Here is a 21,939-nt window from a genome sequence, read left to right as displayed (position 1 = left end):
ATTTTATCTAAGGTTGCTCCTTCCAAATGGTTGAACCACTTATAAAAATATACTGACAATATGTATCGTCCATATTCCATCGGTGGCCTCGAAATGTCAAAGACATTGATAAATGTACCCACCCAACGATCTCTCCACTTGATATTTTAATATCCCCCTCGAATACTTCAACCCCATCGCGTCCAAGTTCCTCTGCTTAATACACTTCACCAAACAGCATCCATCTTACCGAGGATTAAAATAAATCATTGGTTGGTGTAACGTTTATGGGATTTGTCGCGGGATAAAGCGGGCGAAAGATAAATTAACTTGAATTTAATTAAATAACCACATCTTTTTCTGAAAGGTACGCGAAGGATAAACACAGCAACTTAATAACGCGCCTAGTCATCAATAAATCCTTGATCGTTTGATATCAACGTCTAAGGATCCCTTGTTATTCCATTCGCGAATGAAAGAAGGACGACGGGGGATGCGTAGGAACTTTGAAAAGGGACCTCGATTGACAAGTCCTCGAATTCTCGGAACGTTTTCCATCAACCGACAGCTCGAGGAGGGACAAGTTAATAATAGCCTCCAGTGGACCGACTGTTCAGACACCGTTAATTAAAGTCGGAGGTCTGACCTGTGGTGGCTAGCGTGTGCCCTTTCCCTTCTGCCTAATTCGTACAACAATGTCTATTATTCAAGTTGTCCCGTGCATAGACCACCTTAACACGACTGTTGCCCTCGCGCGCGTTACCCTCAGGGCAAGTTTCCATCAACGGACCTAATTAATGCATTTCCAGATGCTTTTCGAATCAACGTCCAAGATTCGTCGGCACGGCGTTCATTTTCTCGCTGAAATTCAACTTCTTTGTTCCGTTCCGTTGCTGGCAATCTACAAATATTATTTCAACATTCCGTTCACGGATACGATGATACCTTTATCTCTCTCTCTCTCTCTCTCTCTCTCGTTCTCTTTCGTTCAGTACCTGTTCTATCAACGGAAACTGGTCTTGTTGTTGCAGCGGAAACTCGGTCCAATCGCGGCGCTGACCGTGCAAAAGTTCCGGCGGAGGAACCGGAAGGAGAAGAGGAAGAGTCGTAGCCGTGTTTCTCGAAGGCGCGCGAAACACGGTCTTAAGAGGAGGAAAATTGCTACGGGACGAAGTTTGCCTCGCAATTACTGTACTGCACAATTAAAATCTTAATCTCGCCGGGGCAAAAACGTCGGTCCACCGTTTCTATGATATTGCAGCTGAGAATTTTGCGGTCCAGACTTTCTCTCTTTCTCTCTTTTACGTATGCAGATGTAGTCATGTGTACGCGTTATTTCCTTCGACCTTCTTTCTATCCTGCGGAAGCATACCTAGCTGAGAAAGAATCTTGAGAATGTGCATGCTAAAAGGTCAATAGGGTATCTTCGAATGGTCTTTATAAAAGTGTGAAAATATGGGGGATCGTTTGGTAGATATGGAAATAAAAATAATGAGGTCATGTTTTAGATTTAGGGCAAAAGTTGAAATTAAAAATTTCTTCAAGGATACCTACAAACAAAGGATCTCAACAATGTTACGCACCCTTTGTACGAAACATTTCTTTATGAAACTCGTAATTAGATGTTACGTAGGTACCTTCTTTCAGCCGTCGTGTATGCTAAACTGGCTAGATTTACCTATCCTCTGTTCCAAGGAAAATAATACAAGAAAATCAACGTACCGTAAATTCTTCAAAATTCAGATGAAAGAATTTAAACCGCTAGTTATAAACCAAGAAGGGGTTGAATTAGACACGATTGAGCAGGATGCTGTCCGAGAAAGGACGAATGGTGCTCGATCGTAAAATTCTCTAGCACAGGGTTGAACGAGCGGGTGCGGGTTAATAACATAAAGCTTGTCAGTAATTAACACGGGCGAAGAAGGTAAGAAAATAATATCTCGGTGAATTCGGTGGGGTCTCCTGTGGGGGATATCGTTTCACGGACGAGCAGTGACCCGAGGCAGTTCGGAAGGCTGCTTTTCGTGAAGCTTGGGAGTTTCTTAATCTGCTCGTAAGTCAGGAGGGTTTCGAGGCAACGAGCGAGGCGTTGCCCCAGGAGCGCGATTCAGCTTTTCAACTAAGCTCGTATTACCCTGCCATCGACTGCTCATCCTCCACGCGATTTTTTACTATGATCCGTTGGATAATTGGCAAAGCGTCTAATGCCAAAAATTAATATGGTATTCGATGATCTTAACGCAGGACACAGATTGGTAATAAGCTAGATTTTCAAAGAAACATCAAAATCATTCGAATGAGCCTGTTGGAAACTGCGAAAGGAACCATCTGGTGGGAAAAGAGTGTCGCTTGGTGTGATAGGACAAGGTGGCTCGAAAAGTGTTGCCAGTTCCATGGGGTTGCTCCAGGCTGTTTTGTTATTTATGGTTGCATTACCGAAAGCGGCGTAAGGACAGTAAATGCGTGAGAGATGTCGTGTGCGAGACTAAAGTATGTATAAAGTGGAGAAGCACATTTTTACGATGTCACGCCGAGCTTAATCCGCTTCTGCGATCGATTTCATCCCCCTTTGCAACCTTTTACGTGGCCTAACCTTCACGCCAAACTTGATCTTTCCAAGCATTGTTCACTTCAATATCCATTTTTACGGCTGATGAAACTTTGAGGAACATCAATTTATAAATTGTTAATTATTTCAAATAATTGCCCATTGATTACATTTTTTTACCACAATTCTATTATCGTATTAGATTTTTTATTTTCAGTTCCAGTTAACCTTTTCAGGGTTGAAATTGATTTTCTTCAGAAATCAAACTATTTTAAATATTTTCCAATATTCTAATTCTGAACTTTCGCAAATGAATTTAAAATTGATGATACCTTTTTTTGGTACTTCTTAAATAGCTTTAATTATATATCCAATCTTAAACTTCTTGAAATCGTTATTGATGATGAATTTTTAAGAGTTTCCACTTAAGTAGGTAATTTTCAAGCCAGTAGAAGTTGACTTTCTACGTCGCGTGGCATCAAACATTCAACAGAAAAATCACGTCCTTTCGGAGTTTCAATCTTGATCCTTGGCAAACACACGCTCCTGTAAGCTTGTGTAACCATCAAGTGACTGTCGTTGACGCTTCAGGTATATCTGTCCTCGAAGACGAGCAATGTTTGTACGGAGCTTTCTTTTCCAAACGTGACCGGCTTATAATCGAAAAGCTGTGCACCACCTTCCAGTGTTCCTCTCTCTACAAATGCGTGACCGGATGTTCCGACGAGGGTGAAAACGATCCAGTTTATTATTCCAACAAGCTCGCCATCGATCTGTCTCTCTTCAGGGACTAGCCGAGCGCAAAAACACTTGAGAACATGTGTCCGTTTGTTCGAAAGGGTTGCTATTACAGTTTCTACTTCGAAATCGTATCCCACTCGTGTAACTTGCACGAATCGTGTCGTGCTTCAACGGATTGCAGGGGATAGAGCTCCGTTCGAAACTTTTTCAAGTAAATCGCGTTGTAAGAAATTAAATAAATTTCTAGTAATATAAATTAGAATCATATTAATAATTATTAGGAATGTTTGGGTACCCGAAATCACTAGTACCTGAGTGTTCAGGCCGGATCGAAAAAAATTTAGCGAATTCGAGCAAGTTCCTGAAATACGGAAACACGGATATTCCGATATAATCGGGAAAATTTTTTAAGCGTGTTTTATAATTCACCTATCCTTCATTAAAATGAAAAATTCAAAGTAAAAAGGAAGGAAAAGTGAAATTTCTGTAGATATAGGAAGGCTTCCATAGCTGGCAAAGTACTATTATTACCGGACCATTGCTTTTTACGAGGACGATCGATCGAAAATATATTTGAAACACATCACTGATTGGCGTTTTAAATTTTTCAGACCATTTGGTATCCAGTTTCAGCCAGAAGCCGATATTTTACAACAAAGAACTGTATTTCCGCTGCTGCGCAAGGATCTATTTTAAGCAGTAATATAGAATTTATAAAATTTCAGAAAAACGCGAGAAATGAAACTTGAAGAAACTTTAAACTTCAAATTAGACAAATTAAACTTCAAGTAGATAGCTTCAGGTAGTAACTAATGTCTACTATGTAGTCATTCAATGAGAGCAAAAAATAACATCGTCTCTTGGTGTCCTACACGCAATACCCTTGGCAAATCTTGCTCGTCAGACATTGCAGACCGGCGACAGAGGAGAAAGGACGACATCGCACCTCGCCGGGACACTGTTTGGCGATACATTATTTAAATCAGCGCCACGCTTGTTTGCCGTCTCTGTGTGCAACATGTAAATACACGCAGGCCAGCGTGCAGCCCTCGTTCGATCAGGGGTAGAACGAGAGCCGAAAACGGCCAGACCGAACTGGTCCTCTCGGCCGCGCGGCCAGCCAGCCCGACGATGGCGGCTGCCGTCGTCGTGCCGCAAACTCGATTCGCTCGCGAAAATTTGCAAATTCCCGCCGCGTGGTCGATGATCGAGTGGTCGATGCCATTGTGTGATTGGTGTTACGATAAAAAATGTTGTCCGCGTTTGACGTGTTATTTATTCGCCAGGCGGTAGCCAACCAACCCCTGTGGCGGCTAGCCCGTTCCCTCGCCATTTTCGCGTTTTACGCCTCTGTGGCGTGAATTCGAATTATCGGCCCGTAGAAGCATTTGCATGATTGCCAGCACTGTGTATTGCATGCGATCTTACTCGATCGCGACCGGTCCCCTGTGAAATTAAATAACGTCGGTTCGTTCATTTTTGCTCCTGTCATTTTTAAGATCCCGGAAAATTCGGTTTGATTAACTAACTCGGCAGGGAGTATTATACTTTGCTTATTTTTGCATAAAAATCATGAATTTTCTATGCTGGAAATTCGAACAAATCTACTCGCGTGAAAGCCGTTCGGAATCGGTGTCATGGCGGCCCACGCAACGTGAAAAGCTCGCTCGTTATACGCGCACCAATACTTTCAGTGAAAAGTAAACACGCCACGGTGTAATCTTCGCGCCGGTACATCTGCGAAATTTCTATCTTGAAAACGCGACGATGCTTTCAGCATTCGGAAAGTCATGGAAAGAGGAGTACTAATGACATGAGCGGAATCGGGGGAGAACGTTGACACGAGTATTTCGTTAACGAAGGGTTAGGCTAGGTTACGATTTTTATGAAATCGTATCAATGAGAAGCTAGAGATAAAGATAGGGTGAAATATTCAATAACAATCTTGCCAATGGCCTAATTATTCCACTAGCAATTTAAACTACACAAACTTCGATCAAGAAAGATCTGGTACCATTTCCTTCCAGTTTTCCATATGAAACGTGAATCTACACGAGTGGATGATGCATAACTGGCCAGGCAAACGGAAGATGAAAGCAGGCGGTAACAATGCGGTTTCCTGAACCGTGGCAACGCGGGGGAAGCACGTCGAGAGGAGACGTCGAGCGAGGTAAAAAGAATAAGGGACCAGGAATCGGCAGGGAAATTAATATGAAGTAGTGTCATTGTCTCCCGGTTTCGCATCACCCTCCAAAGCCGAGGGAAAACTGCGAGGAATTGTGGTCGGAGACCGGCTACCGGAAACTTGGAGAGCCACCGGGATAACCGTGGATAATGACTTTTTGATTACGAGACTCGTAGTCGGTCGCAGTTTACGACCACCGCTGCGTCAAACTAAGAAACTGAAATGCTATGGATCATCATTTCCATCTGGTCGCCATTTTCATTTTTCTCATTCGCGTTTTAACAACCGTGAAAGTTACGTGTCGTGCGAAGATCAATATTTATATAACTTTGGACACGAAATTATAGAAAAATGAATATTACTTGTCCCTCACCCATAAAATGAAAAATCCACTTACCACTTGTTGTTCGTTAAAATTGTTGGAATAATACTAGCTAATGCGTACGTACCTGAAACAAAAAAAAAAAAATTTAATGAACACAATTAGAAGAAATGCGCAAACAGAGTTGGTTACTTTTATTTTACACGATGAATTTGTCAAGCAGTAAACAGCATAATTCCATAAACATACTTTCATTCCTTTACAGAAGGAGGGAAATTATTTTTCGCGCGGTAGAAGTTTGCGTAAATTAATTACGTTTCCACGTTTTCAGAATAAACCGTGTGTTTAAAACCTGAACTCGTAATCGTTTGCGTTTCCGGTTTACTTTGAACTTTCAAAAGAATTTATTTATTTATTTATTATTTTTTTTTTTTTTCACGACACGTTAGTCGACTCTGTTTAATCTAAATTTTATTTAATTTCAAGGTAATAATTTTCAATTCTATTTAAAAAATTTTTCATCGAGATAAAAATTCTTGCAATACACAGCACGAAATGGAATCTCAAAAGAAATGTCGCGTTATCTATTACTTGTATAGCCCGGGAGGAAGTATGGAATTGTATTTTGTGGGAGGTGATAAATAACCCAGAACAATGCAATGCATCGACTTCAAACCTATGGTGGACACGTACGCAACCCATAAACCGAGATGATCTGCCTTCTCTTCTCCTACCCTTAAAAGTAACCTTTCCGAGACACGAAAGTTATCTGTGATTCTGAAGAAATACTGCTTCGATGGTACACTAGGATTCAGATATTGGATTCTGTCCTTTGATTCAAACACATCTGACATTGCAAAGGTGCCCCCATTTGTTACATATAATCAATGGAACATTTTTTAAATTTTGGAGAAAATGTTCTTCTTCGCAATCTTTCTCGGGTCTATTGGAAATTTTGAAAATTTGAAATATTCGAATTCTGACATTTTGGAATTCTAGAATTTTAGGACGAATCAACACGAGAGGGGATCATCCTAGTTCTCCCTGGCCCCGACCTTATTACGCCAATGAGAATTCTGGAACCGAGCACACCCGATTTTCTCCATGCCGACACGAAGCATTATCTATTGTGTTACTTACAAAAGCGTTAAAAGTAATTAAAAAAAGGATACAAGTATCGTGCAATAAAATAACGAGGCAAAGACTTTGTTTCATTGTACACGTTGTAAATAAAGGATCATTTCACGCACAATAGTATACATAGTTGAAAAACATTTCGCAAAAGTTTTTAATGACAGATATGGAGCACGGTTGGTTAAGTAAATGGAAAAGCAGGCTAGAGGTCGTTTCTGTTGAAGAATTAAAAAGGCAAGCACCTGGGGCGCGACGTTCAAACGCGGCTGCCAACGCTTTTCATTCTTATTTATACATTTTAAGTGCGTTTCTTGCCCTTGCAATTATGCCGACATTCATTTCGTTTCCTTCGTTAACGGGGAAAGCGAGACGAGCCGGTCAAAGCGCGTTTTAACATTGCACCGCGAACACGGAAAATAGGGGGCAAAGAATTAAGTCACGGGTGTGGTCTACCCTGAAAGGTAATTTAGTTTACGCCAGGACGGACATCAACGAGTCCGTTTCCAACAGGACGGAGAACAGGTGTGCCTTAAGAATTCATCGCGAACACCTAGTTTACTTGTACAGGGAACCAACCCACTCGATATTTTACACCCGTACCGAATTCATTCAGATTACTGATGCACGGTTTGGCGTGGTTTGCAAATGAACTCAAGCTTTCTCGTATTTTTAACGAACCGTAAATAACGCCATGTATTCTTTTTTTTTTTTAATCAAGTTTTTTAATTAAATTGTAGAATTACTATTTCGCTAGAATGATTGTGGATCAATCAGGGATCGATCTTAGATCAATCGTGGATCGATCAAAGATCAATAGTGGATCAAAAATGGACGGACAGTGAATCAACCGTGAATCAACTTGTGCCAAAAAATCTAATCTATTCATGAACTGTCGCAGGACAGTTTCGACCTTCGTTACCGGAAAAAGGAAAGAATTTCATTTCACCTCTTTATCAATATGTGGTTCCATACTTTTGGCCGGCAGTGTACATATACATACGTGGCGAGGTATCGGAGAACGCAGTCCGGCTAATCTCATAAAATCAATTATTCCACGGGGAATATTCCATTGTAGGAATATCGACGAATCATCGACAGAAAACGAGTGACTCGATTTAGGCTAGGGAGCGAGCGAAAAAGAAAATTAAATTTACCTAAAATTTCTCTGCTGATCGACGCTCGCTCGACGTGCACGGATTCTCGACGTCCATAACTCCCCTCCGAAAAAAAAAAGAAAAAAAAGAAAAGTTTAACGCTCACGTATCTCTAGCCGGGAGTGTTTAATAACCATCGCGAACGCTTTTGAGCGTGATTTTTTGTTGCAATGGAGATCGTCGATTTAATTGACGATTTTGTAACTTTCGTACTAAAAACGACGTTATAATTTAAAACAATCTTATTTCAGACCAGTCGCATTGGAATATAAGCAAATGTTTTTATTAAAAATTGTTGTACCAGAGGTGAATGGATAATAAGGAGCATGGCGTACCCTCGTTACACTATGGCAAATTGTTTTTCCGCTATTAATAATTTCCGTGGAAAGTGAACGATACAAAGAAACGGAAGTTAATGGTTGGCCTGATGAGAGAAGCTTTGATTTATTTTCATTTTATATTAGATCCGCGGGTATACGGCGGCGAAACGAAACTTTATTACGTCCGCCTTTGGTCAAATGCCCTCGCGGCCGCCATGATGAAGCCGACCCCATGATCTGTTGCCGGCAATTACTTTTCTTACGTGGTGTGTGCTCTTTTCCTGCTCGTTTCGCCGACTTCTCGCAGCCGACTTTTTACTCCTCGCTTTTCCACTTAGCCAACGAAATATCTGTGAAAAATCTTCCATGTACTCCAACCGCGGATAATGTTGTGAAAAACGCTGGACAAACAAAATATTCATTGCAATCATGCGCTTCGAATTGCGAATTTGATTCGTGTTGCACAGTAAAGTATCTCGAGTTACTCGTGCTTGATAAACTTCTAATTAGCAGCGGAAGTTAGCCGATTGATTCGTTAGTTAACACCCGAATATCCAATAACCAGAGACTCGATGGACAATCGTGATACGACTTTAATCTGGCAAATTGCTGAACGGGTACATAATCTGTAGTCAGATATTTGGTACTGATTTTGCAAACGTTATTTACGTTCATTTTGAAGTGAAAATAATTGACTGATCGATGATTGATCCATTATTGATTGCCGATTGCAATAAGTTAATGAATTCGAACAACCTTCGTATTGCACAGATTCGCCTAGTTGGGTCATTCTTTGAAGAAAATCAGCGAATGGTCAAAATGTGATCACAGTGTAATATAGGATTATAGGATTTATTTCCATTTAATTGCAAGACACGTATGCGATGTAATTATTCGTACGGAGAACGGATAGCAGAAACACAGGAAGAAACATAGACACCGCTCATTTTTGTGCAGACACCGGTCTCGTATACGAACGCGTGGTGGCACGTTAATCGAGATAAATCTCGATATTTATAGTCGACAATCGGCCGGATACATCGGCCATTGTACTTTTATAAATGCAACGACGTATCTGCAGTCGCAGCCACGATCGGTTTCAGCTTATTATACACGATCGCGGTTGGTGCATTCTGCGTCACTTTTGTTTCGCTTTTTATGTCTGGAAAAAACTCTTCCGAATAAAAATAAATTTTCTCTAATTTTTTTGTTTGTTTTAATAACAAAAATAGAAATTATTTATTTGTTATTTCGGTAAAACTTCGGAATTATACTACACTTGGATTTTATTCAAACTGTAGGTAAAGAGTATTTAGGGTATAACCAACTAAGGGTTAGGGTTAGGGTTAAATTTTTTTATTGCCCACGACTTATGCACCATAATAGTAACTATCATTTCGACGAAAGGAAAATGACTGGTCATTGCAGTAATTTGTCGCTGGTATTATCAGTCGCGTACAGGCTCGTTTCGAACTGGCGATTCTCTGGTCGGTTAAAAGGGCCGACCGTACCGGAAAGACCCCCGAAAAATCCATTCATAGCTGGCGAAATATCTGTCTGCGGCGGACGAGAGATTGCGAGGCTTTGTCGATGAAGGGACGGACGAGGAGTATGCGGCGTTTAAATGACCACCGCCGCAGAATGTCGCACTCGATGGACCAGAAACTTCATCCTCGACAGAATTTTGCAGGGCTTCCTATTTCCGGCGAGCTTTCGCGAAACCAACGGCCGAGTGATTACGCAAATTCGTCCTCCTGTCCGGTGTTGTAATACACGTCTCGACAGACTTGTATTTCATTGGTCCTCCTCGAATCCTTTTGTCCCTCGATACATCTTCCCAAAATTCAATAATTTTTGTATCAGATTTTTGGTAACTAATTGATTCTATTTATTGCCGTGGCCAGTACAATAATTTTTGTGATACAAAAAATTTTCTTCAACACCTTCTGTAATTATAAAGCATTGGTCGGTTCACGCTCGCGTGTTTGCTGCCGCGTGCGAGCATTTTGTTCACAGCGAAAAGCCGCTCGTTCATCACTGCCGATATATCTTCCTCTTACAAAGCTAGCTCTTTTGCAAATGTAATGCGCGAGCGGTGCATGCAAAGAGGCAGCGAATGACTCGACTAGCACTGGCCATTCGTGAAACAACGAATATCATCTAAATCATCCGCTGTCTTCGATTATGTATGCAGCTTATGGAATAATCTGTCACCGGCCGGAAAATATTCGGATCAAATTCAACCATAAATAATTCAATTCCTTTTCTTCTTTACTCATTTCTCTACTGTAATTTTAAGAATTCACGATTTTTTAGAATCTCTAAAATCAGATTTATCAGTTCTATGAGTTCTTATGAGAAGTTATGAGTTTCTATAAAAATCTTATTTATCTAATTATCAGCCTTACTTTTCAATCGAAATAAACAGCATTCAAATTAGTAACCTCTCGCCATATTTCCACTAATTTGTTTATCCATCTGCGATAAAATTCGAAATGTACCATCGTTAATTTAGTGGCTAACCTGGTACAAATGGGTAATTTTGTTAACATCTCAACTGTCATGGCCGCTGTCCGTACTCAACCCTTTGCGACGCGACATCTAGAATTCTACTTTAAATATTATAAAGCCAAATTTACATTAGGCAAATATAATCTATTTTCATAAAAATGTTAAATAATCTCATTTTCCAAAAATAATAATGGAAATGTTGCAAAAATGGATTTTCTCTGCAAATTAACCACATTAGCTTGATATTATTGGAAAAACTAATTAGAATTCCCTCGATGGTTATAATTATTCATTGACGGTGATTTGGTGTCGCAAAACCGGAAATGTAATGAACATCGCAGACGGGTGTTCTCTTCGGGCATATTGTATTTCTCTTCAGACCGTGCTGTTCGTACGTGGTTCTTCGTCATCCATCCTTGTCTTGGCCGGCTTTTACTCGAAAGTCGGAGAAGATTATTAATAGTTCCACTCCCGTGTGAATTATCGTGCACTCGACGAGATATGATCGGGAGCACGCGCGACATTCACCGACTTTCGAAAAATGATATTCGTTGCATCGTGGAAAATGTCAACCACCACGTTTTCTTTTCTCTTGAAAATGTATGTATTTTTCACATTTTTCTTCGCAGACGGAAACGTTCGTTCTGTTGCACAGAAGCTGATGAAGAAATTCTTTTTCCGACCTACTCGAAACAATCGGAAAATCCTACGTGATAACGTCGAAGAATTATTGAAAACTGCTCAAATATAGGGAATTATTCAAAAACCAAATTAGGATTTTAAACCTTAATGCTTCCATGGAATGAATGGTTTATTGTTTTGCAATCAGTGTTTGAATAGATCTCAAACAGAAGTCAACTGTTTCATCAAAATTTCATAGTAAAGCTGGGAGAGCAGAATAAGAACGTAATGAAGTTTCAACAGGATGTGCTTGGAAATAAATTGTTTCACTTCAGAAGCGTTTTTCCCTCTTAGAAATGCTTACAAATTGATGAAAATTAATTTTCAAAAATTTGACCATTGATTTTTAATTAATGTCCAATTTTTATGAATCAATACACTGTTTGAAGTAACAGGTCCTCCGTATTTCCTTTGTCTCCAAGAGGATCTAGGGTTGTTTGCTAAAGATAGTGGACAAGGGTGATCGAAACGAACGGTGGCCATAAAGAATGTCATCGAGAATCGGAAAACGCCGGATTTTCCTTGTGTCCACACGCTCGGCCGTAAGCTCAAGTTAGCATAAAACGTTGTTGCAAACTATACAGGGCTGCAGTTTTGCTTCGGGTCTAGCGAAGAAATCCAAACATACGCAGACGTATATTTCAATGTTCGGAGATTTTGCCTGTTGCCCCCGAGCCTCCGTTCTATGTACCTATATACCTTTGCCTTTTTTGTTTCGTAGGCTTGCAACAGGAAGATCTCACATTTATGAAAATATTAAATTTGGTAAATCTGAAGTAACAAGATGAATTTGGAAAGTTATTTAAATAATCAACGATTGAAAGTTTTTCTAAGAAAAGATAAAAACTGCAATTTTTTCTATCAATAAAGATTAGAAATTGAAGAAGATTTTAGAAAGAAGGAATGATTCAGAAGGAGGTAAAAGAAGAGGAATGGTAGCCATATTGGCGAACAGAATAAATAACCTCGACTCTGAATGCCGGTGGAAATTCGAAGCGGATGCTAAAGTTTGTTTATGCTAATTTATCGTAACGTCGTCGCATCTTCGATCTTTGTATCCGAATGTCCCTTTTTATCCCCTTTATCTTCTTCTCCGTCGAAGCTGTCCCCGTTCCTGACTGACGTTCTGCACACGAACGCCTCCCACGACGCTCTTCGACGTTTGCCTTATTAGAATATTTTATGTTCCGACCAATGAAGGAACAATCTATCTACCGATATTTAATTGCCTGACGTTCCATTCGTCGAAATTTTTAAATAAAGTACAAAATAACTTCTCCCAGAACAATGTCGAGTACTTACAATCAATTTGTCAAAAATGTTTAATGTTAAAAAAGTTAATCCTTGAAACAACCATGGACGAACTATTCGAGACAGTTTGTCGTTGCAGGCTTTAAATGCGGTTCAACATTCCACAAAACATGACACTTGTCATGGCTAAAGCGCCCTCAGAATCGCCATGTTTATCTAAGTACTCAACTGTCACAGTCACGGAATTATTTATGCAAACCTCTTTACACGTTGCTTGTTTTCTAGCTATTTATTAGTTGGACCATATCTAGGATCAATTTGGATAATCCGTAATATTATTAAAAGCATAGAAATTATTCTAATTTTCGCTGAAGCACCATAGTAATGCAATATTTTCGTCCAAACAAGGTTTTCAACTGTAACAAAATAACGTTGAACAGTTGTTGATTCCACGGCAATGTTAACTTTTCCCTAACGGCGTTAATTTATTTGACCGGCAAATGAATTCAAATCGAAATGATCGGTATTTCTGTTTGCGGTGACGTTTCTGTTTACAGTGACAAGAATGTTTTAATTATACGGCACGCTGACGGCGTACAGGTTGACTCCAGGTTAATGGGGTAATTCACATGCACTTTGACTGTATTCGGCAAACATCGGGAACAAACTCAACAAACTGGCTCACAGAATTCCACTCCTCGTGTTTCCTAACTTTATATTTTTAGCATTTTATTAGAAATGTTTGTATAAATCCCTGGGCGGCAGCCATGTTGCTTATTAGATAAAACTCCAGCTCTCTGATTGGTTGAATTTTAGCATTTTCGAATATTTTACGTAATAAATGCATTTCAAATACATCACATGAATAATTAGAACTCATTTACATACAATAAATCTATTTTTAATTTATAGAAGTCTCCAGTTCAAGTTAGGATTAATTTTTAATCTCACTTGTGTAATTCAATCAATACAAAGATTTGTTTAATGAAATTGTTTAAGTGTTCGATAAAGTAAAATGGATATTTTGGCAACGCGGTGAAAGGCCTCACCTTTCACACTTCCGGAATCAACTGTCAGAGAAAACTTTCGCAAACAGACAGCTCGTCCCTCGAGGCCAGAAATACTGTTTGTCCAGCGTTTAATATTTTCCTAACTCATACGCGTGAAGCTAACCCAGTTTGACACGAGTAACAGAGATATCGTGATAATTAAAAACGCTTCGTACACTGTATGCTTGTTTTAGTGAATTTCCGCTACAAATTTCAGATTTTTATAATCATCTGAATTTCAATCCCTATTCGTACAGTATAGGTATATGCACAATCAGATTTTGATTTAGGAATCATTTTTTAAAAATATGTATTCAAAACTTTTTGAAAATTTATTGAACATATTTATATATTCTAGTATTTATGTTTCTTTTCCACCTCTTTCTCATTTCTGTCGAACACCCACAATCCCTTCGTTCATTGTTTCACTCCTTCTCCTTAACTGTACACACTGATCCGAACGCTTTATAGACAATCTGTACTTACCCTGCGGCAATACAGGGGTTAAATAAACATTCTTCGTAATCTTGCCCTTTAATACACTCTACTGTCATCCCATCCCCTTTCTTCACTTCTACTTTATTCGTTTCTTGTCGTTGATTTTATATCTACTTACGTAAGACAGTTTTCTTTAGAAGAAAAGACGAAAGATAAATCATTGTGACTTTTAATGTTTTGTAGAGATTGCTGTTTCATTTCATACACTAACAAATATATTTTTTAAACAATCATTCTCATAAAAATTGAATTATTTCATAAGGTTGTCTAGTGTGGAAAAGTTAATCGGTCACACGCATTGCAGTGATCTCGAGGCTGGCTATCGATCGCGAACGGTAATTAACGCGCGGTACACTCGAGAAAAATCGAAAGCGATCAAGCGGCGGTACGCGCTGCTAACTAATTACCCGCCGTGGATCGTGATTGCAACGCTTTGTCAGTCTCTACGAGACTAGCCCTCGTCTCACCTGCTGGATTTGCATTCCAATATTTGTTTCACCAAAGCACCGTCCTCCCTATTTTTAACCGACTATTACACTACCCTTCTCAATCCTCTAATAGAATTCACGTTAAATTTGAAATTTCTATATTTCTAAATGCGGAGTTTGGAAAATTCTTTTAAATTCGGAAATTGGTGATTCAACATTTTCAAATCTCCAAATTTCCAAATTAAAAAATTTGAATTTTTCTACATTTTATCGCTGAACATGAACTCTGCCTATCACTGATCCAATCTACCGAAGGGACACAAGAAATCAGAGTGCCCAAAGGAATTTATTCGACAGGTCAGTTTCCCTAAAAATCACCATCCACGGGACCCAAGTTGACGATGCGCGTGTCTCAGGGGTACCATGAAACCGAAAAGAAAAAAAACCGTAATGGAAAGGGAATACATTTTTTAGCGTCAGCGACCGGTTGGCGGATTAACGGGGAAAGTGGATAAGCCGGGCGTCAAGGGCTGGCATAGGTGAAGCTAGAGAGGGAGGTAGGGTGTAGTACGGTACTGCCAATAAAACCCGGGGTGTCAGTATATCACGTGGTTCTGGCTGGTCGTGTCCAACGATACAGTCCAATATATTACCCAGATAGCCATGCTAATTCAGCTCTAGCTACCCGCCGATTCCCCGCTTGGTTGCCTTTGCCTCGCATGCTCGTCCGTTTACGCTACACCCTATTCTCTTCGTCCTTCTTCCTCTACCCTTGCTTCTTGCTCGTCGACCGAATTGCGTGTATATGTGTGTGTGTATGTGCATGTATATGCGTCTACCTGTACCGTTATATACGGAGATGCGTCTCATCATTCCTGCGAATCCAACGATCCTCCGTAGAGCCCACCCTACGTGGCAGGGATTTCAGATGACATTGCATCCTCGTTACGAGGCATTATACGATCCATTCTGATAACGGAAGATTACCAGACTCGAATCTTTGCTAGACCAAAAGCCCGATTTACGAACAGCGAATCGGATACGTCGTTTATTGTTTGTTTATTGCCAACTGGCTAAGGGATGAACGCTTGGACTTTTTTTTTCTGCTACGAGTGTAAGCAAATGGACGGGGAGGTATTTTGGAAAACCAATATACTCTGGTAAAACGTTAATCACGAGCTAGTTTCTTTTTTTTGCTGTTGGGTTTAAGGTGATATTAACCTCTTTTTTAATACCGGGCTTCTAATAATTAATTTCATTGATTGTGTGATCAGTGATAGATTGAAAATTAATTGACTAATTCAGATTTAGAGTATGGTATGTATATCGGAAGTGTTCGCTCGTCTTCGGTTATGTTCGTCGACGTTCCTTCCAACATTCACTGTTGCAAACCAATTTTAAAAGCTCTAACGAACTGTGAAGCCGAGCTAATTGAGACTGTTGGAAAACGTGGCTGTATCTCCTTGCTGCCACGACAGGTGTAACGCGATGCTGTTACGAGTACTAATTATCTTAAACGGGGGTGGAAACGTCAGCAAATCATTCGTCGCTTTACTTGTCTCTGCGTCTATCTCGCGTCCGCGTTGAATTTTTCCATCATCCTACCCTTAATTACATCGAAACGGGGAATATAATTTGGTAGCAACTGATTATCTCGCTTGTCAGCGACGCCATGCTCGAAATAAAAAGTTTGAAATTTTACGTCAGAAGAGAAAATTGAGTTGTAAATATTTTCGTGTGATCGAGGAGGTAATACGCTTTGCTGGTGTAATACGAAGCGCGTACCACGTCGGGAGCCGTATTTTCGATTTCTTTCGAATAATGCCATATTGAATTTCGTGTTGGATTGAATTTAATATTCCTGGCTCCCGCTCGACGTTCCTTCCATCCTCAAGGATATAAAATCATGAGTCAGCGCCCTATATTCTTGAATTTTCATTTTTTCATTTTTTGAAATCATTTGTTTGCACTTGCAGTGAAATCATCAACTTTGGCACGTAGCGGTTCTTAATTAAACAGGTTACGTATCGCGTTTCCTTTGATTTCAACGATCGAGTCACCCTCGTCGCGATTGCAGTTCAAAGCAGCGAAGGAGGGTAAGGCAAGACCCCGATGGGGTGCGGGGTGAGCTCGACTGTAGCCTCTTTTAGCTTGCGCAAGTATTTTCGTGGAAAAGTTAAATCCCGCGCGCTAGCTGCGTGCTCGAGGACCACGTCGGGCGTACATTATTTCATTAACCGTACTTTTCCTCCGTCGCACTCTCTCCGACCTTACCGTTACCTTGCGCCAACCTCTTCTTCCGTTAAGGGCGAAACAGAGAAGGTACTAGGGTCGAAGCTTTGCTTCCCCGCTATTCTAACCGGCTTTTATATTAATTAATTTGCTCAAGAGTTTTAACGACTTATTGCACTTCAATTAACTCGTTTTAAATTGCATAATCCACCGACGCAGCCCCGGCTGAAAATTCGTTCGATAATAAACCTGGCTGACCCTTGCTCGCAAAAGATCTGCAGATATTGGTGTTTTGGAATGGTGTAAACATTGATTTGTGGCTTGGTATGAGAGCGGAGTTTGTTTGATTTAGTTGAGCAACGAAGTTGAAAATTTTCGAGAGATTCTGTAAGTGGAATGCAAACGATTTTGATGCAGAATCTGCTGAAAGATTGGGAATTTAATTACGAGGTTAATATTAGGGGTTGGCAAAGATTCATAGGAATATTATAGCGATTTTAGTCGAAAAAGTCGAAATCCTAAATATAAATAACGGTTGGATAATAAAAGACACGCGTGAAAACTTTTGAAACAAATAATTCACGGATAAACAAAAGCAGGCAAGAAAACAAGAAAAAGTGTAAAGGCAACAAGAGAAGAAATAAATTGAGAGACAGGATAAGGTATAGAGAATACAATGCAAAAGGGGGAGGAAGCTGTGCCGAAATGAGGTCGACATAATTGCAGCCCTAGTCATAGTCGAAGCAGGGTTGAAGGGGAAGATGAAGAAGGTGAGGGGAGAGATGGGAATGGTCGAAGGAAGGGGGGTGGTTGATCGCCATCTATTGTCTCTCGTAGACTCGACTCGGCCCTGATTAAATACTTGACACATCCCCGCCCGATCCAGGCCGGCATAACTTTGTTCGAATTGTAATTACGGGCCGGATCGGACTCCGGTTACGAACGAGTTCCAGGCGCTCCGAAACCTCCCCCTCACCCACCTTCAATGAAACTTCCTCGTGGTCTCCTGTCTCACGATCCTGGATCCTCGACTTTTCATCCGGCTGAATAGAGACCGCCATTTCGAAACAGAAATTCACCTACCCCGAACACGTGTCCGGCCAGTTTTCACTTCTCCCCGACCATAATTCATTTTATTTCCAAAGGTTGCTTTTAATGGGAACAGCAGAGAATTTTCTTGAAAATTAATTTTCACCCGGCCACAAATTCCGTTTAACGTAGCAACAAACTTCACCGGGCAACAATTAGCGGCTATCTCGTGTTCATGATTAATTTAGACATTTATGTTCGTTCACGCCATTTTCAATTAAACAGCTGAAACGGAATGTGTTTTTGTTCTTACCCAAAGGATTGCTGCAACCCCATAAAGATAACAAATGCATTACGCCTTTTTCCCTCATGAATTGCTAATGCTTGTCCTCGTCTTTCTTCTCCTTTCTTCATCACCTCTACCCGTGTGTGTACATATGAAACTTTAAATCCGCTTTGCTTATGTACTTTGTACATTCGCACCTAATCATTCTTATACTTTTAACAGGAAAATACGCGTATGTGATCTTTTATTTTTCATTTTCAACTAATTCAATTACAAAAAATAAAATTTTCCCTGTTAAATATAAACATCATTTTAGTCACCAGAAATGGAGAAGAATCAGCTAATAGAAAGATAAGAGATTCAAACGTTTGCTTAACAAATTACGACGATACGTGGACGGTATTTTGTCAAACGTACAAAAGTAAAAATAGCCTTTGCAATGCTGGTTATCTGATTAGGAGAGGCATGCTATTCCTAGGCATTCGCAATCTTGATCTATGCGTGTGTCCGCTCCTCGAATCACGCGCCTTTCCTACAAATTCTCTAGACGCACGCGAGCCAACCGTCGACGATTTCTCTCAAAAAGTAAAACCTTTGAATACACGAATCCCTTTGTAACTTTTCTTTGCTGCGAGATCATTTCTATTTGCATGGAATACTTCGTGCTAATCATTCAGCTTTCTGATTGATTTATTCGCTGACTGGCTCGGCGAATCCGAGACTAATGAAATTTGAAATGCACTTGTGAATACTTTTCATAACAAATTAATTGCAAATTTCATAAAATTCATAAAATCATTCATTGGAACACTTCAATTAGAATATAAAATTAACATTGTTAGTTGAATTTAAAGCTGACAAATCCAGAAAAAGATGAGAGAAATTCAAGGAAAGCATTGTAAATTAGAGTGGCAGAATAGTCGCGAGACCAGTATCAAATTTATGGACATACAATCCCCAGCTGGAAAATCTAAATCCCTCGTGATTGTCTGTCAATTATTTATGATTGGCGGCAATTTGTCCAATGGCGTATAAGCCCCATCCAAATGGAGGGTTTACCGGCTGTCAACCAATGTTTCGGACTGTATTATCCGTTTTTACTCTTTCCACAAGAAATTCTCTGCCACATAGTTGCATGACAAACGTTGTTGCAACTGCTTCGAAAATGTAATGCATCCCGAGGGGGTTGAATTATACCCGGTTGGAAAAGAAACCTTAGCAGAGTTTCGTTATCGAAGAAAATTCCTGCGTAATGGGGCTTGTAATGTCTAACGGGACCACATGCCAGTATGCGTGGAAAAAAACAACAAAAGCAAGATGTCGCCGACAGAATTTCGTGCAAATATGTCCCGGGCCATTTCGAGGAGACTCTGAATTCTTTCGTCTTCGTTCCAACGAACGATAAGCACACGATATTGCAAAGGGCTCCTCGCGTGATGCCACCCCATCGATCCAACACCAGACGACCTAACATAACCTCCGACTTGGCTGCTCGTTAATTTTTCATTACAATTTAAATTAACGGGATACATGGCGATAACGACACGTGATGATACGTGTTACACAGGTGTTTGGCATTAAAAGTGCAGGTGAGAATATGGTATAATAGAATCTGATGAAATAACGCTTCGGAGCCTAGACCGGACATGCAGAGCGAATAATGAAACGGGCACGAGCGCCCGAAATTGCCCTCGGGCGCAATTACGAGCACAGTCGTTTAATAATTTTTCACAGTCTGTCCTAAGATTCTGAACTTGTCAAATTTCACTTAAACCTATATTTTGACGATAGTCCTGCAGTGATTGCGAATGATTAGCCGCTTACTTTTATATGAGTGTCTTTTACAAGGAAAGTTGTAAATTTGATCAAAGCTGCAATGAGTTTGAAGGAATGTACACTTTCAGCGTAAAATTAATTTAATAAAAAATTATGCAGAAGTTAAGCTCAAGTTTTTAATAATTCTTTCTGACGGAGACTGAAATATTCCTAGGGATAATTAATGCAGATATGACAAGGAATGTCCGAAGTTACCTTTACCGCTAGGTATTTACGTTGCTTTAGTTGGAAACGTAAGTGAAGTATTTGATATGTAACCATGAAAACTATATGCCAATTATTCTTTTGAATCTAATTAGATATTATTTTTTCATTTAAAATATTAATAATAATTTTGATAGCCAGTGAATAACATTATCTAAAAATATGTTAAGAAAAATCACTTTTAGGTTATTTTATGAAAGTTTAAAAAAATGACTAGGTACAGCACCTTGCCCTATTTATATTTTACTGCTTCATAAGCTAAAATTTCAAAAGTTTGTTGCTATTCATGTTAATAAAGTTTTGAAATTACTTCATAATTAATATATTGCAATTTGAAGCAAAAATTACTTAATAGTTCCCGTAACACCACTCTATAATCGTACCCCACAATTCCATAAGTTAATAAAAAGAAAAAGAAACGCTTTTCCAACTTTATAACAAAAGCGTTATTATTTTTGAAACGAGTTCAGTAATTACGCCCGAATAATTTCTTTTATGCACGAACAATTCTATTTCCCTCTATAAAGCGCTTAAACAAAATATAGCGCGAAAATCCCTGCACGCTTGAAATTTCCCAAAAAGCATTGCCCTTTAACGTTTAACAATGTCGCATTTTCGTTTAATCGTCAATTTAAACTCGCGACTTTTTTTTCAACGGAAGCTTGCCAACGTTGTTAAACGCAACGTCACGATTACGAAAAAAAAAGGTCCCTAGAAGCGCGTGTAGGTTGTTTACAAATTCATAGGAAAAGATTGTCTCCGCGATATCAGCAACACTTGTTGCTCTTTCGCCGAACTCCTTACAAAAGATTGATGTTTTCCATTTCCTATTCAGCACGGGTCATTTTCATTCATGAATCGCCCCGTCCTAACCTCATGAAACCGTTTAATAATAAATGCACCGTACTCACCAGCCACGTTGACGAAAATCCTCGACTTGAACGAATCGCGTTTTTCTCTGCCTCTTGTCACCTTGCTTCCGGTCTCCAGAGTCTCCTTACCACAGATCGCACTTGCACGTCTTACCACTTTAACGAACGCGTCGAATGTTACCAGTAAACACACCACCACGATCACGCAACGAGGTTAAGTACTGTTTTCGTCCAGCTATTACCGCCGTACATCGTCGTATGGATCAAAGGATTTTTTAGGTTATACCGGAGCTGCTGCAACGTCACGTGGCAGCAGCTGGCTCATTGATCGCGAACGACCTTGATGTCCCGGTGCACGCGTCGTCTGCAAGGTCAACAACACGAGCATGGATGAAAATCTGATTAGAAGATGAGAAAATAAACGACGAAGTATGGATCACCTACGAGAAGAATCTTTCCGGGGAACTGCGCGGACCAGGAAGAGAGTCGCAGTCTTTGGCATCGCTCGCCTCCATTTAGGCCGCCGTGTAAACAGCAGAGGCGGTCACTAAGAATTTAGCTGTTGTTCTTGTGTGTTTATATACTTGGAGGACGTTCTCCAAGAGACGAGCAGGAACACGTCCGTTCGCGAACTGTTCGCCAAACTCACTGACGAACCCGGCGGTCGGTTCGCCGGTGA

At 40.0% G+C, this 21,939-nt stretch overlaps 1 protein-coding gene across 7 annotated transcripts in view; it reads right to left on the bottom strand.

Annotated features, from left to right (window-relative positions):
* Ten-m (teneurin transmembrane protein Ten-m) overlaps nucleotides 1–21,619 on the bottom strand; it is a 329,037-nt gene extending 307,418 nt beyond the window's left edge. Inside the window, exon 1 of one of the 7 annotated variants that reach the window (XM_076688653.1) lies at nucleotides 21,300–21,619. The gene's annotated coding sequence lies outside the window, so the exon portion shown is untranslated. The remainder of the gene's footprint in view (nucleotides 1–21,299) is intronic. The other 6 variants (XM_034331391.2, XM_034331392.2, XM_034331393.2 and 3 more) reach the window with 6 other exon arrangements.
* Between the last annotated feature and the right edge of the window lie 320 nt (nucleotides 21,620–21,939).

Source organism: Osmia lignaria, chromosome 6, assembly GCF_051020975.1.
Source record: "Osmia lignaria lignaria isolate PbOS001 chromosome 6, iyOsmLign1, whole genome shotgun sequence".
In the NCBI taxonomy this organism is placed as follows: Eukaryota; Metazoa; Arthropoda; class Insecta; order Hymenoptera; family Megachilidae; genus Osmia; species Osmia lignaria.
Note: the sequence above shows the minus strand (reverse complement) of the source record. Positions and strands in the feature narration are given on the sequence as shown.